This window comes from Ornithorhynchus anatinus, chromosome 19, assembly GCF_004115215.2.
Source record: "Ornithorhynchus anatinus isolate Pmale09 chromosome 19, mOrnAna1.pri.v4, whole genome shotgun sequence".
NCBI lineage: Eukaryota > Metazoa > Chordata > Mammalia > Monotremata > Ornithorhynchidae > Ornithorhynchus > Ornithorhynchus anatinus.
The window spans coordinates 25,263,593-25,270,613 of NC_041746.1; the positions used below are offsets into that span (position 1 = coordinate 25,263,593).

A 7,021-nucleotide genomic window follows, 5' to 3' on the forward strand; every position below is an offset into this window, starting at 1 on the left:
CTGACCCCAAAACTTGTTCAACAACCAGTCCATTTTGGACAATGTCTTGGAACCTCAGGGTAAAGGCTCCCCTGGTCAATCAAGGGCTCTTCTACCTTCACCCTGAGGATCCATTCTTAAAATCCCTCCGACGGCTTTGCGAACCATGGTTTTTATGTGGGGGAGCCACGGTTTTCTGTGATCGTGAAGACGGACACCTGTCATTTCAAGTCAGCTGTGCTACCCGGGGTGGAGTGTTATGGACCTCGAACCTTAAACCACAAAGTTTAAACAGCTATTATAACTGCCTTTCCTTGTGAACTCGAAGAGCATTTATAACTCTTGGAATGCCTTTTCGACCCCGACCTTTCTGAATTTCACCCATGTGATGGAAGGGACAGAGTTCTTAAACTCCTAAGGCTTTGCCAGCAGTGAGCCCTTTCCTACACCTCATCCCCCACCCGGGTTGGTGAGGGAATGCGTAATTCAAAATAAATTTTGGCAGCACAAAAAAAAGAAATCGCAAAGGGCTTATATATAAAAAAAAAAAAGAATGAAAGCCATTCTTTTGCTGCATTTGGAAAGTAGGAATGATTAAGGTGCTTCGAACTCCAACATGGTTTGGAGCTAAAACAACCATCTGTACATTTTTTGCATTCTAAATAAATGCTTCATAAAATGTTTTTTTTAGGTATCTCTTAAGAACTTACTATGTGCCAAGCACCATACTAAGCGCTGGGGCAGATATAGGTTGTCAGGTTCAACACAGTCCCTGTCCCACAAGGAGCTCAGAGTCTTAATCCGGTTTGGCAGATGAGGTAACTGAGGCACACAGAAGTGATCTGCACCAAATCATACAGCAGACGAGTGGCAAAGCCGGGATTAGAACCCAGATCCTTCTGATTCCCAGCCTTGTGCTCTATCTGTTTGGCCCGCTGCTTCTCTAATACACTGCTGGTAGACCGCTAAGATCTTTCCGGAGCCCCAGATAACCTGGATCATTTCACCAACAAAAACTTCAGATTTAGATAATCTGACCTCTACATGGAAAATTCTGACAAGCTCTCGGGGACTCGGGAGAAATCCCAAATGAAGCCCTGCGATGCTGCTGGCAGAAACCGGGGCTGGTCACCCCGGAAGCAAGCTCGGCTCCAAATTCCCAGGGAGCAGATGTTTTGGGGTTACCCCTCCCCGGTCCCGCCCTCCGTGGCTGCTCTCCATCATTTTCTCCTCCTCCTCTCCTCCTGAGATTTTACCTCATCTGTAAAATGGGGATTAACTGTGAGCCTCACGTGGGACAAGCTGATGACCCTGTATCTACCCCAGCGCTTAGAACGGTGCTCTGCACATAGTAAGCGCTTAACAGATACCACCATTATTATTATTATTCTCTCGACGGATGGCGGTTTCCCCGAAGGCTCCTCTTCACCAGGATCCCCCCTCCGACCCCCGCTTCTCACCCACTTTCCATTCCCCAGCCGGCCGCCGGACGGTTGATCAGATCTGGTAGGCCCGAACCATTACACTGTGAGCTCCTCGAGGGCAAAGGCCTCATCTCTGACCTCTACCCCGGGCTCCCAAACGTCTAACGTAGCGCTCCGCTCGTAATTAGCACCGAAGCAATCCCGCTGGTGGTGACGGCCCTGGCCGGGAGCGGCTCCCTCCCCGGCGTTGGCACCGGCACCGGCAGGAACGGTAGCCACAGCAGGCCGCCCGGCCCCTTGGAGCCGCAAAGGAGCCGGGGTGGCTCCGAGATGTCGCCTCCACCCCTTGCCCTCTACCAGCGGGGCACCTCGTCGGGCCCAGCCAGGGGAGCAGGGATTGCCTCTACTTGTTGCCGATCTGTACTTTCCAAGTGCTTAGCCCAGTGCTCTGCACACAGTATCCGCACACAGTAAGTGCTCAATAAATATGATTGATTGAATGGTTGAATGAATGAAACTACACGGTTTCCACCGCCTGCAGCAGGATGCCCCCCTTTCTCCCTTCCCCAGTCATTCATATTTATTGAGTGCTTACTGTGTGCAGAGCACTGTACTGAGCGCTTGGGAGAGTATAAGAGAACGATATGACAGACCCGTTCCCTACCCCAACCCCTCTCCCTCCCTCACTAAAATAATGTTGGTATTTGTTAAGCGCTTACTATGTGCAGAGCACTGTTCTACTGCTCTGCCCTCCTTCACTACAGTGTTCTGCACATAGTAAGCGCTCAATAAATACTACTGAATGAATGAATCCCCTGGATTCTTTTGCCTCCCATGTAGAGGAGACTGAACTAGGCACCCTGGAGGAGGAGGAGGGGAGTCCATCCTAAAACAAAAAAACTATAAATGACTTGAAGGCTGAGAATCTTCACCGAGGGAGCGATTACAAAAGGAGAACTTCAGGTGCTCTCTTTCCTTCCCGTCCTCCCTTCTGCTACTCCTCTCTTTTCCTCTCTCCCCATTTTGACCCCCCGAAGTGACCCATCTCTTCAATGTTGCCCTGCTAAAATAAAAAGTGGGCTCCCCTTCCCTCGACTGCTGCTAGGAGCCAAGAATCAAAGAAATAAGAGAGAAAACCACTGACCATTTACCTAAACACTCAAAACTCTTATCATAAGCTTGCCTCTTCATTACACGGAGAACCGAAATGGTCTGAAATCAATGGAGGTCGGTAAGGCCTCCCAAAGGTTGTTATAGAATGAATCCCATTATAATAATATGTATGCTACACCAGTGGATAAATGTACTCTGTACTGCTGAGAAATTTCTCCTAAGTTTCACAGCATTACTTTCCCAAACATCCCGAGCGTTAGAGCGCTCCGAAAATCAAACACCGCACAATACCTTACGAATACAATGTTCTTTAGCACGCTTTATTACGGCAAGAAGACAGACAAGCATTTCCACCAAGCTGGTTTTGAGAATATGGTCAATCAAGGCATGATAGAGGATCGAATCACAAGCTAAAACATTTCGCCTCAATAGGTTCCAATGATTAATCACCCAAAAAAATGAATATTCCGGCTGGGTGCTTCTTTGTTTGAATTTAAAATTTCTAACCTCCTTGAAAGTAGGGATTGTTGTTTAATATGCTACAACGAGCGTGCCCAGTGTGTTACATAATAAGGGTTGTGATACTGACAAATCTTCACACATTCCTGACCTGAATTACAGCTCCACGGATCTTTTATGTAGCTCACAAAAACTCTACCCTGCATCCACAAATTGTCTACCAGTTCCTAAAATATGAACTTCATGCCATTTAAAAAAAAAAATAACACGAGTATCTGGAGTTACAATTCAAAAAAGGAGCTATAAGCATTTAAGAAAGGCTGGTCCGTCTGGCCCACAAGTGTTTATTAAAAATAAAAATAATAATAATAACACAAGCATCTGCAGTTTCGATTCAGAAAAGGAGCTATAAGCATAAGAAAGGCTGGTCCAACCGGCTCACAAGTGTTTAAAATAATAATAATAACACAAGTATCTGCAGTTTCAATTTAAAAAAAGGAGCTATCCGCATTTAAGAAAGGCTTTTTTTTTTTAAGCGCTTACTATGTGCCGAGCACTGTTCTAAGCGCTGGGGTAGACACAGGGGAATCAGGTTGTCCCACGTGGGGCTCACAGTCTTAATCCCCATTTTACAGACGAGGGAACTGAGGCACAGAGAAGTTAAGTGACTCGCCCACAGTCACACAGCTGACGAGTGGCAGAGCTGGGATTCGAACTCATGAGCCCTGACTCCAAAGCCCGTGCTCTTTCCACTGAGCCACGCTGCTGGTCCATCTGGCCCACAAGTGTTTAAAATAATAATAATAACAACACAAGTATCTGCAGTTTCAATTCAAAAAAAGGAGCTATCAGCATTTAAAAAAGGCTGGTCCATCTGGCCCACAAGTGTTTAAAATAATAACAACAACACAAGTATCTGCAGTTTCAATTCAAAAAAGACTGATCCGCCCGGCCCTCAAGCACACGCCTCTTCGTACCTTACTTAAAGGGCACATCGGATAAATTCCGATTTGGTGATAAAGGGAAGTTTGGTCCCAGAATAGTGTAACTCCCACACTTAAATTTGAAAAAGACGTATACTTCAGTAGATCATGAATCTTTCCTCATGCTTTCTGTCACCCCGATTTATTCTCCTATCCAGCCCCGGACTTCAATAACTGTTTGAAAGCCAAGGCCAGTAAATTTTCAGAGTGGAGGCCGTTTAGCATAAGGGCAAGAGCACAAAACTTGGGATTCTCCTGGGTTCTAACCTTCCAAGTGCTTAGTACAGTCCTGCACATGGGAAGCGCTCAACAAATATCACTGACTGATTGGCTGATTAGTCCCAGTTCCGCCACTTTTCCTGCCGTGTGATCTCGGGGTATGTTTTTGTGCCTCACCTTCCCCAGCTGCAAAACGGGGAAGCCAATATTTCTTCTCCCTCCCCACTATATCAGAAGCAGCGTGGCTCAGTGGAAAGAGTCCGGGCTTGGGAGTCGGAGGTCGTGGGTTCTAATCCCGACTCCGCCACTTGTCAGCTGGGTGACTTGGGGCAAGTCACTTCACTTCTCTGGGCCTCAGTGACCTCACCTGGAAAATGGGGATTAAGGCTGTGAGCCCCACGTGGGACAACCCGATCACCTTGTGTCCCCTCCCCCGTGCTTAGAACAGTGCTTGGCACAAAGTAAGGCCTTAAATGCCATCATCATTATTGTTATTATTACACTATGAGCCCCACGTGCGGTGGGGGCAGGGTCCGACGGGATTACATCTACCCCAAAGTTTGGCACAGCCATTCATTCAATCGTATTTATTGAGCATTTACTGCGTGCAAAGTACTGTACTAAGCGCTTGGGAGAGTACACTATAACAATAAACAGATACATCCCCTGCCCACAAAGACCCATTGGTACATTGTGAGCGCTTTAATAAATACGCCAATTGTTGATCAGCCAGAGATCCTGCTTTGCAAAACAAAGGCCCTCCCTTCACACTTCACTGGGTGTTTTCTTCCAATGCCTGAAAGGGATTGGGGCCCGGGAGACAGAAAGTCATGGGTTCTAATCCCGGCTCTGCTACGCGTCTGCTCTGTGACCTTGGGCAAGTCACTTCACTGGGCCTCGGTTACCTGTCTGTAAAAATGAGGATTAAGACCCCATGGGGGACGGGGGCCGTGTCCAACTTAACTGGTACCTACCCCAGAACTTAGAACTGTGCTTGGCACAAAGTCGCCACTTTAGCCCTCACTCTTTATTGCTATAATGTACTTTCCCAAGCAATCAGTACAGTGTTCTGCACAGAGTAAGCGTTTAATAAAATACGATTGAATGAACGAACAAGTACCATAATTATTAAACTGGTTGTGGGCATGGAATGGGGCTATGCTTGTATTCATTCAGTCGTATTTATTAAGTGCTCAGTGGGTGCACAGCACTGTCCTAATAATAATAATAATAATAATGGCATTTGTTAGGCGCTTACTATGTGCAAAGCACTGTTCTAAGTGCTGGAGGGACACAAGGTAATCAGCTTGTCCCAAGTGTCCCAAGTATATGTAGGTCTCATCTGTCAAAAGGCCCCACATGGAACAACCTGACTACCTTGGATCCCTCCAGCGCTCAGGACAGTGCTTGGCACATAGTAAGCACTGAACAAATGCCATCATTTGTTTGTCTATATATATATCTATAGATATAGATATATACACAGAGAGAGAGAGAGATATCTATAGATAGATAAATATAAGTAGATCTCTTCTGTCAAACGGGGATGAAGCCTGTGAGCCCCCGTGGGACAACCTGATGACCTGGTATCCCCTCCCCGCCACCCCTCCAGTGCTTAGAAGAGTGCTAACAAATATTATTCATATTATATACACACACACAATTATTTATATATAAATTTATATAAAATATATGTGTGTGTGTGTGTGTGTGTATATATATACATACATATATAATAATAATAATAATAATGTTGGTATTTGTTAAGCGCTTACTATGTGCCGAGCACTGTTCTAAGCGCTGGGGTAGACACAGGGGAATCAGGTTGTCCCACGTGGGGCTCACAGTCTTAATTCCCATTTTACAGATGAGGGAACTGAGGCCCCGAGAAGTTAAGTGACTTGCCCACAGTCACACAGCCGACAAGTGGCAGAGCTGGGATTCGAACTCATGAGCCCTGACTCCAAAGCCCGTGCTCTTTCCACTGAGCCACGCTGCTTCTCCATATACACACGTATATATATGTGTGTGTGTGCGCGTATATGTGTAAATATACGTGTGTATATATATATATATGTATGTATATATATTCATGTGTGTGTATATATAATAATAATAATGTTGGTATTTGTTAAGCGCTTACTATGTGGTATATTTACACATATACGCGCGCACACACACACATATATATACGTGTGTACGTGTGTGTGTGTCCATACATATATATATATACATACATATATATATGTAAAATCTCATCTGTCAAATGGCGATGAAGCCTGTGAGCCCCACGGGGGACACCCTGATCACCTTGGATCCCCCCTCCCCAGCGCTTGGACCAGTGCTTTGGACCAATGTCCCGGGGATGGGGGGGGGGGGGCGGGAGAGGGGGTCAGTGTCAGTGCCGGGGCCGGCCGGCGGGGGGCGCTCTCCCCGGCCGGCGCGGGGTCAGAGGTCAAGGTCACCCCCCCCGCGCGCGCGCGCTCACCAGTCGCTAGACGAAAGGGCGGCGGCGGCGGTCTCCGCGGGGGCGGCGAGCGGCGGCCCGGGGGCCCATCGTCAGTGTCCGCGGCGGGGACGGAGACCTGGCGGCGCCACTTCGATCGCCTTCGATTCCCCGGCGGCGGCGGCGACGGCGGCCCGACCTGCGGCACGGCGGAGGCTCCCTCCGCGCGCGCGCGCGCTCCCCGCAATAAAGCGGCCGCTGATTGGAGGGGCGGGGCCGGGGCCCCCGCAGTAAGGCGGGCGCTGATTGGAGCGCCGCCGGGGGAGCCGCTCGGGGATTGGCTGCTCCCGTCCCCCCGCCCCCGCCGGGACCGCCCGCCACGTCTCCCCCGGAACCGA

General features: G+C 48.3%; 1 protein-coding gene across 1 annotated transcript in view; it reads right to left on the reverse strand.

Moving 5' to 3' along the window:
* The window catches only part of IBTK (inhibitor of Bruton tyrosine kinase), a 72,877-nt gene extending 66,063 nt beyond the window's left edge, over window positions 1–6,814 (reverse strand). The window contains exon 1 of the mRNA XM_029047721.2: window positions 6,666–6,814. The gene's annotated coding sequence lies outside the window, so the exon portion shown is untranslated. The remainder of the gene's footprint in view (window positions 1–6,665) is intronic.
* Between the last annotated feature and the right edge of the window lie 207 nt (window positions 6,815–7,021).